The sequence below is a fragment of the Triticum aestivum genome, chromosome 4A (assembly GCF_018294505.1).
Source record: "Triticum aestivum cultivar Chinese Spring chromosome 4A, IWGSC CS RefSeq v2.1, whole genome shotgun sequence".
NCBI lineage: Eukaryota > Viridiplantae > Streptophyta > Magnoliopsida > Poales > Poaceae > Triticum > Triticum aestivum.
This window is the reverse complement of record NC_057803.1, coordinates 689,457,740-689,467,477: the sequence shown is the minus strand read 5'-3', so window position 1 is coordinate 689,467,477 and position 9,738 is coordinate 689,457,740. Positions and strand designations below refer to the sequence as shown.

General features: G+C 46.5%; 1 pseudogene; it reads right to left on the bottom strand.

Moving 5' to 3' along the window:
- Positions 1-374: 374 nt before the first annotated feature.
- Positions 375-2,140, bottom strand: LOC123084283 (WRKY transcription factor WRKY76-like; annotated as a pseudogene).
- Positions 2,141-9,738: the final 7,598 nt, after the last annotated feature.

Sequence of the window (9,738 nt, the reverse complement as noted above, 5' to 3'; positions counted from 1 at the left end):
ACCCTTTTCGGCAGTGTTCACATGCATAGACTAAGAAAAAATAACGATATTAACAGTCTATAGATACTGCACTAACCAACAATACTCCAATTAAGCTAAAAATGTATCTCTTTGTTCAGGTCATGAAGCAAAGACTAAAAGACTTGTATGCACTAATGTATAACTCTAATTAACCACTACATGGCACTTATACATTTGTGCATCAATCATGCATCCATCCGCGACTTCAAATGAACCTTAACTGCCATAGTATCTAAAAAGCTTCAATATCATGGAAAAAATATCTTCCATCACTTGAACTGCCCAAAGGTGAAAACCATTTATTTCAGGATAAAAAGAAGTATGAATCAACGAAATCATCATAATAATCCAGTTCACTTGGTACATACCTGCAGTTTCAGAGAACAATGAAGCAGTAAAATATAAATAACAAATCACAAATTACTGAAACACCAGTTTCACATGATAATCCAGTGAATCTAGGTATATAAATAGTACAAAAAACTGAAGAATATATCTCAAAAAGAAACAAGCTCACCAGACCTCGGGCATCAATGTACAAATAAACTGAAGAATATATCTTAAGAAGAAACTGAAGAATATATCTCAAAATAGAAAAGGAAGGTAAATAAACTGGACATATTTCATGTAGTCACCTCTCCTTCATCAAGTCCTACATGAGTATGCAATCGTTACCTAGAATTAATAACTTTCCTGTAAAAGATGAGGCACCCACTACACAGAGCGACCTGAATATCCCATCTTGAGAGATACCTGCAATAGAAGAGTTCCGACTTGTTATGTATGAGACAGGGATATCATATTGTAATGCACTGCGTCCATTTACAACCCCGCTAGTTCAGTGTGGTGACTGGTGAGGCCAACAATAACACTGCTGCTACAAGCTGAAATCATGTCCTGAATTTCATATATTGACTGACACGTCTTTCGACAGTTATAGAACATGTCGATCACCCTTTATATTTGATTTTTTTTCAGTTTATTTTTAATTATTTAGTAACACTTTGCTCAACTTCATACAATAACCATGGTAGGTTGCACCGATTATCCCAAAAAAGACACGGTTATGTAGCGGTGCTCTGGACTCTGGAGATTTCTACCAAGATTGAAGACAACATATCAGCAATTTGGCATAGTTTAGGAGCATATAAAGTATTACATTTGTTAGGAAAACTGCTGCTACAAAAGCCAACATTTTAGCCTCCAGGACATGGGCAACCACCTTGCCTGCACTGAAGTGCCCAACGCAAACTGCTGGCACATTTCAGCGAACATCTGGCGTGCAGCTAAACGATGGCGCCAGACACTGACAACAGCATCGAGACACGCAATCCCAACACGAGAACCCACATAGACACACAAGCAGGATTCTTCCAAGCTCTGCCAGCTCACGTGACGATCTCCGGGCGCTCTGCCAGCTCACATGATGATCTCTGGGCGCTCGCGCCCGAAGCGAAGCAGGCGGTGCAGACGAGGTTTGAATCCTTGGACGGAGCACCAAAGCCGCCCGGAACAGTGGCGACGCGACCTCCCGGCACACATTCTTCAGGTCTGGTTGCGGCTCCCCTGCCTCGACGACCTGCACGCCTCCCCCGTTCTTGGTGAGGTCCAGCATATTGGTCGGGCCGGAGGAGTTGATGGAGATGGAGCACAACACCAAGCCTCCGCCCTGCGTTGCGCAGCTCGGCTCGCCGCCCCCGTGGGGCGCGAGTGGTTGTGCTCGCCCTCGTACATCACCTCTACCACCGAGTTGTCCTTCACGCGTCTCTGCACCTACACCACCATGGATCACACCAAGAAATCAGTGACATAGCACAAGCTTTTCAGACCATACAAGTACCAGATGGTGCTGCACCTCAATGCTAGTCAAATTGGGCGGAGTTCGTAGGATACCTTCTTCTTGACATGGCAGGATGGCGCGAAGGCGCATCGGAAGTAGGATCTGGGGGAGGGATTGTCCCGTGTCACCTTCTGCCAGTACTTCCGCCATTGATACCCGTCTTTCACAGCCCATGTGGAGCGGAGCAGCAGCGTCCATAGCGAGCAGAAGCAGCAGTCCCTCGATCTGGAAGCAGTCGAGCAGGAGAAGACGTGGATTCCTCTCCCGGCACGCGGGCATCTCTAGACGGAGGCACGACGATGACGGTGCCGCGGACAGGTCAGCCACCTCGCCATATTCGTGGCCCGCGCTCAATCCTGCCCGGCCTGGCCCCCTCCTGCCGGCGGCGGAGGCAGCACGCGACCCAGAGAAACAGGGCCGCCTCGACCCAGAGCAGCGCGGCCGCGCTCAATCCTGCCCGGCCCAGCCCCCTCCTGCCGGCGGCGGAGGCGGCGTGCGACGCAGAGCAGAGCGGCCGCTTCAGCCTCCACGAGCGCGAGCAGGCTCTCGGCTGATGTAGGAGACGCGAACGAGAGGGCGAGAGGTGTCGCGGGTGAAAAATCAGATCCTGGGCAACGGCAGCGAGATGCGGGCAAGGATTGATGCGGTTGAGGAAGGGAACGGGGATGCAGAGGCGAGGCAGAGGTGAGCGGCAGTGCGAGTGATGCGGCGGAGGCGAGCGGAGGCGAATGGCAGTGCGGGCGACGCGGGCGAAGCGAGCGGCGGTGCGGGCGGCAGAAGCGAGAGAGTTGGAGCGAGAGACTGCGAGTGCGCTAGGGCGTCGACAGAGGAGGGCCGTGCTCCTCCTGCCGTGTGCACGCGAGGACGACGACGACGCTGGGGAAGTGGACGGCGGGGATCCGACAGGCTGGGTGAATGAGATGGCGGCGACGTGAGGAGCAGCTAGGGTTAGGGACGGCTGCGGGTATTGGAGGAGTGGGGCGCGATGGGGAGTGGAGGAGAGAAGCCCGACTAGGAATGGTGGCTAGGGTTTCACCCAATCGGGCAAGGGCAAGTGAGGACCCGGACTGAGAGGAAGCACCCACCGACCCAGCGACACGCACATACCCACAACACGAAATTCCAAAAATGCCCTCGGCGGGGCGCGTGATTTACGTGCGGTGGCGCGAGATCTTTACAGCAGGGGTAACTATTCATTGCTACAACTCTTTTTTTTATCCGACGGCCCAGCTCTTCCAGCGGCTTGATCCAACGCCCGAAAACGCATCAAGCAAACAGATCGAACGGCCAGAATGCGCTGAGCTGTGAGGAGGCGCGGGAATGACTGGATCTCTTATTTCTCGATATGGTAGATGAAACAGGAATTGGAAAGGGAGAGACTGGTCTCCGTCCATCGTTGCAGTTGGGGTCGAGAGGCACAGGACATACTAATATTTATTTGTTGGGTATGGAGACATAGAGGTGCCACCACTTGCCCGCCCTATTGCATGTCTTTTGTATTAATCTGGCACTATTTAGCACATGGGTTCTCTTCTATAGTCAGTTTTGGTTTTCTATGTTCACCTTTGTGGGTAGTAAGAGCATATATTCGCCACACCATAGGCTTGCATCGGGTGCACCTCCATAGCTAAATCACCGGTCATATGATGGCTTCCCTGGACGACATCAACACACAAAGAGGCCAGAGCATGAACAGGTTTAATACAATCGTTAGGACAAAACTCAACCAGTGCACCCACAAAAAAAAACTCAACCTAGTGGTTCTCTTGATTTGAATTGATTGATCCACTGTACCATTGCATGAATCATCATATGATGTGTGAATCCCCCAGAGGAAGTGGCGAAAAAAAATCAAATTATATAATTTTGATAGGAGAAGTGACAATACAGAGGGAAAGTGTATCTCTTCACTCATGAAGTTAATACAAGTGAGGATTGATTTTCTATCGTTCATAAAATTGTAAAGAGGATGACCATCTCCTAGAGGAAGACTGACCTTCTTGCTCTCGGCACATCTGCGCATGAGATTCTTCTCTATCTTCTTGGGCTGAGATGCCAACAACTATATGTAGGCTATGGAAAAGCAAACTATAATAGATCGTATAAATAAAAAGGAATGGAGTTTTACAAGCACTTTGCACACATTTCAAGCCCTACGTAAAGGTGTGTCATCTTCTCTTTACAATGGGGATTATCCTCCAACCCGTTTTGTGTTTTCATACCAGAAGAGGTGTTTAGTCAACGGATGTTCGATTTAAACATCAATTAAACTAGTCAAGAGGAAAAACTTCAGTTGCTTGAACTTTCATTCCAATAGCGCAAATTCATGTCGGGAGAAAGCATTACTTTTGCTTCGGTGTCATGCAAGCCTGGTAAGGATAAATAGTGCAACTTGCACAAAGGACGTTACACAATAAGAATATGGTCTTACTGAAACTCAGCTAGATGAGAAAACTATGGTCCCCCCTCCCCCCGTCTCCTTCCTAGAGTCCGGCCTCCTCCGTCCCCTCCACTCATTGCCACCGGTGAATTCGCCGGGCAAAGTCCTGGCAGCGCGGCGGCGGCGGGACATTTTCAGCTTCGATCTGAAGTTGGGGAGGCGGCGCTCACTCTTCTTCGGCGGGGGTGCCGCGGGTCAGCGGCGGCCCATCACGATGGTCGCAAGGCTGCTGCGGGTGGGCTTGATCCGGTACCAATGGCCGCATGGGCCGCGCCTTGCCGACACATTTTGCAACTCTCTGACGGTGACACATTGGCATGTTTGGTTGTGTGGCGTGCTTGTTGTGCATCGGCACTGGGGCAGCGGCCCCGGACTTGGTGGTTGCGAGCTTCTCTTTCCGGTGGTGGTCGGCCGGTTGGTGCTCAATGGTGGTGGATCTTGGGATCCGACGCCGAGCATTGGTGGCGGGATGATGGGTGCGTGGAGCTGATCCGCGTGACTTGAGGGCGATCCAGCTGACTGCGAGTTGGGGAGAAGTGGCTACCGGTGAAAACTGAGCTCCTACTGTGGTCGTGGTGGAGGATGGTTGTATCTATGCGTCCTTACCTTGTTGAAGGCATCATCACTGCAGTCATCATCTCCTTGTTTGGGATGTTACAAGGGGAAACCCTTGACCTAGGGCTACTAGATCAAATGATGGCGACGTGTTCGCCGTCGTTCTCCATCTTGAAGGCATCGTTTGGAAGCAGTTGCTTGCTGGAGTCGTGAGGATGTACAATGGCGTGGGATCTACTGCATTGACAATGATGGTTCTCGGTGGCATGGTGCAATAGAGTCTCGGTGCGGATGTGTCTTGATGTACGAGCGCATGGCGGTGGCCTCGAGGTGGCATCTACGACAGTAGGGCCTTGCGAGGTCAATGCGTTGATCTCTCTTGAAGTTAGCGCATCGGAAGACGGCGGCGGTTAATTCTGGAGCATGCGCATGCGGTGCGTCATGAGGGTCTGCTAGACTGGATGGCACTCTGGGCTTGGCGATGGGCGGCTTGGTAAGGCCACCGGATTAGATGGTGTGCGTTGGTGCGTGGACAGCGCACATCTCAAGCTAGTTGCTGTAGCGACATAGATTGCCAGAAAGGTGGCTTTGGGACGATCCATGTATTTATTTTGTCAGACTCTGTTGATTATTATAATAAGCATGGTTGTATGCCCCGCTTGATGCAGAGGCCGAGTGTTATCCTCCTTTCCTATGCCTTATGACTGGGAATGCTTCCTCCTTCCAGGATGTTGTGATGAAGGGGTTACTCTGTGTATCCAGTTGGGGATAGAGGACTGGAAAGTATTATGTGTTGGGATAGGTTATTTTGTGTAGTAATAACCTTCTTACGTGTTTGTTGGTTTCTTTTGCAAATTTTGGTCTTGAGACTTGTTCATTCTGTTTTGTAGTTACCTCCCGGAGAGTGAAGGAAAATGTGGGAATGGGTGCGATCTAGACTGAGCTAATGAAGGTAGTAACATGCACCTTCTGTTCTTATCAATAAGTCTCCTGTTTCACTCCTCGGCGTTTCATTTGACCTGTCGTTCATATGCCCTATGACTGGGAGCACCAATTGAGAAAGACCAGGCCTAGTGCATCATCACGCCATCGAAGAAGCTGAACGGGGCGGCGATCGACACCTATGACAACCACCGGATGGCCATGGCCTTCTCCCTAGCGGCCTGCACCGAGGTGCTGGTCACCATCAGGGACCTCCCACAAGACCTTCCCCAACTACTTAGACGTGCTAAGCACCTTTGTGAAGAACTAGCCTCGGAAAATCTACAACGAATTGTGTTTGCACTTTTGTATCCTATCCATGGTCTAAGGGATTTTTTTACTCTTTTTCGTCTTCCCATGAGATGATGTATGAGTTTATAATATTAGTTTCGTAGTGCATGGGCCTTTTGGTAAAATCAAATCTATTGCAGAGAGTATTTGTTTTACGAATATGAAATAATTTACCCTTCAATGATTTAGATGTCATGCAGTCACATGGGTATGAAACCCATTTGAGCGAGAGTAGTACTAGGATTGGTGACCTCCTGGGAAGTCCTCGTGAAAGGGTTTCATATATAAGGGTTGTGATAAGCTTGGCGAGTCAACGTAAAAACTAGCCAGTCCTTTGGGTATGAAACCCATTTGGGCGAGAGTAGTACTAGGATGGGTGACCTCCTGGGACGTCCTCATGAAAGGGTTTTATATCTAGCCTACCCCAACTTGTTTGAGACAAAAGGCTTATAAGAAGAAGAAGAAGAAGAAGAAGAAGAAGAAGAAGAAGAAGAAGAAGAAGAAGAAGAAGAAGAAGAAGAAGCTGCTTGAGGAGGATCTTAAGCATGCAAGCTATAGGAAAGGAGGAAGCGTTCCCTCAGCACAAAGAGCATAGCTCTCAACGTAATGCTTGACATATAATACTCAAACAAGCCCCTCTTCGGTACAACCCTCTCCACTAAACATATAAAGGGTAATATTTTGGCAAATTGTACCCACTTCCGGGTCGTTGCTGGAAAGTGTACACCGGTCACATGAGTTTGTGCTACTGGGCCGGCCCAGCAAGGCACAAGCAGCTTAGTTCTTTTATAACATGAGAGCACAATGTTTTTGGACATGCCCCAATTTTTACCATGGCCTCGTATGACCAATTCAAGGAACCATGCCAAATTGTTCGAGTTTTCGACAATTTTGCATTTTCTGGAGTTTTTCTTGTGAGCAAAGGTTGATAAATGTCCGAACGTGCGGCAACATGCAAACGGTGTCAGAATTCATCCAAACCTCACATGGATGCCTACCAAGGGCATGCCCACCTGCTTGAAAAAAATGAGGTCATTTCAAGGATGTTCGAAAAAGGACCGTATTGAACGCATGATGTTCGTGTAGGCCAAAATGCCGTCTGGGAGCACGTTGTTTCTCAACATCCTTGAAATGACCTTTTTTCTCACGGCCTTGTATGACCAATTCAAGGCACCTTGCTAAGTTTCTTGGTTTTTTTGACAAGTTTTGTATTTTCTGGTTAACATGTAGCAACATGCATACGATGTCAGAAGTCATTCAAACCAGGCATGGATGCCTAACATGTGCATTCCCACCTGCTTGCAGAAGTTGTGGTCAGTCATGACATTTCTAAAAAAAATATCATGTTCAACGGAGAGTGCTCGGGTAGGCTAGAAGGGTCCACTTGGGAGCACCTCGTTTCTTGACATCCCTTAAATGTCCCCAATTTTTCACAACCTTGTAAGACCAATGTAATGCACGATACCAAGTTTTTTGGGTTTTCGACAAGTTTTGTATTTTCTGTTGTTTCCTCAGTTAAAAAAGGCCGATAAATGGTCGGACATGTCGCAACTTGCATACGGTGTCGAAAATCGTACAAACCAGACATGCATGTGTACCATGGGCTTTGTCCACCTGCTTACAAAAGTTGGGGTCGTTTCAAGGATGTCTAAAAATAGACCATACTCAACTGAGGGTGCTCTGTAGGCCAGAAGTGTCCGTTTGAAAGCATGTTCTTTTTCAACATCCGTCAAATAGCCACAAATCTTTTCCAACAACTTCTATGACCAATTCAATGCATATGCCAAGTTTTTTGGATTATTGACTAGTCTGGAGTTTTCGTTGTAAAAAAGAACCGATAAATTGCTCGATGTGTTGCAAAGAGCAAATGGTGTTAAAAGTCATCCAAACCTGACATGGATGCGTCTCATGCCTAGATGCTGCAAGAAGTTGAGGTCATTTATCTATAGTCCAAAAAAACACCGTTGAGAGGAGTGTGTGAGACTAGGCCACAGGGTGCATCCATGAGCATGATGTTTTTTCCTAATTTGAATGCTTCTCCTATTCTAACTTTCTATCATTATCAATTCAGCATGAACATTTTGTTATGTCCTACGATACAATGAAATTGTTCAACAAATTTGAAATTTCAAATTGTGTATGTAAATTTTATAAACTTGAAATTTTTTCCCAGAAAATTTAAAAAATTCTCAATAATTGATGAAAAGTTTGGACAAAAATTTCAAAACAGGTATTTATGTTTAGAATTTATTAAAAATCTGAAGCGCAAATATTTCTTAAATTTGTGAACAAAAGTTGAAAAAAGTGAATATTTCTGAAATACCAGAACTTTTTGAAAATTGTAACAATATGAAAACAAGAACATTTTTTCATATTGAAGCCCATGACCCTTCTAACAAGTCACACCCATTTCCAAATGGCATATTGTCATCCTATTTCATATGTTCATAGCCTCAGGGCGGGATGTGTGTCCCTTGCCTAAGAGAGAGTACATTGGAGACGAGGCTAACTTGTCTCCCGCTGCTACTAGACAGTAAATATTCTTTCCACCGTGGCTAATTGCCGTGTGTTCCATTGCATGAGGTCGGACAAATAAAACTAATTAAGAAAGCCTTCCCTTTTGCCGTAAAACAATTCCCGGTGTCTTTCAAGCCTACACAATTTATATAAATATTACAGGCGCTTTCCAATCTCTGGATATATGGACGATCTATGTTTATCATTGCTAGAGAAACTGGACTTGGAGCCAAGACTCTGGAAAGACCGCTATTTATCGATGGGGTATATGTGACATGAAGGTGCATGCTGGCCACCACCGTACATTGCTTGTGTGCGCTTCTAGTACCATGTTAGCACATGGGATGCTCTTCTCTTATCGGTTTTAATTTTTTATATTCACCTTTATGTGTGATAAAACCATATCTTTATTGCACCATATGCTTAAGTTGGTTGCATGCCTTCCAACTATAAGCTGGCACAATTGGGAAGCCAGGCAAAACATCTAGAATCTTATTCTAGACATAGAACACATTGAAATAAAATGACGCGATCTTCCACCAGGACATGACTAAACCATCAATCACCAAACAGGCGAAAAAACATGGTACGTCAGTCAACCACATCGACCGAATTTATTAAACAATACCAACACACAAAGACGCGAGATCATGAAAAGGTTTATTACAATCACGAGGACAAAACAAGATTTAGGCTACAATGAATTAGTCAAGTGGAAAAACTTTAAATGCATGAACTTTAATCCCAAGGGCGTATAGTCCATACTGGGAAAAACCATTGCATGCTTCAACATCATGCAGTCCATGGAAAAAAGTAACTCGACCAATGCATGTATGATCATCACACAGGATGGCATGATATAGGTCCTCATCTTCAGCTTGCAGTGCGGACGTCGCGAACCTGATACTATCAGATCGCCACACAAATAACCACATCGTATGTGTCATGGCCAATAGTTCCCCAAACCAACAACCCTCAACCTCTCATTAAAAGCGCCGTTCAAGTTGACCATATTATATCCTGTAGAGGTGGCTTCCCGACGTCAGTAGCAGGTTGCTTCGCCTATTGTTAACATGTTAACTCTATGGTTGTT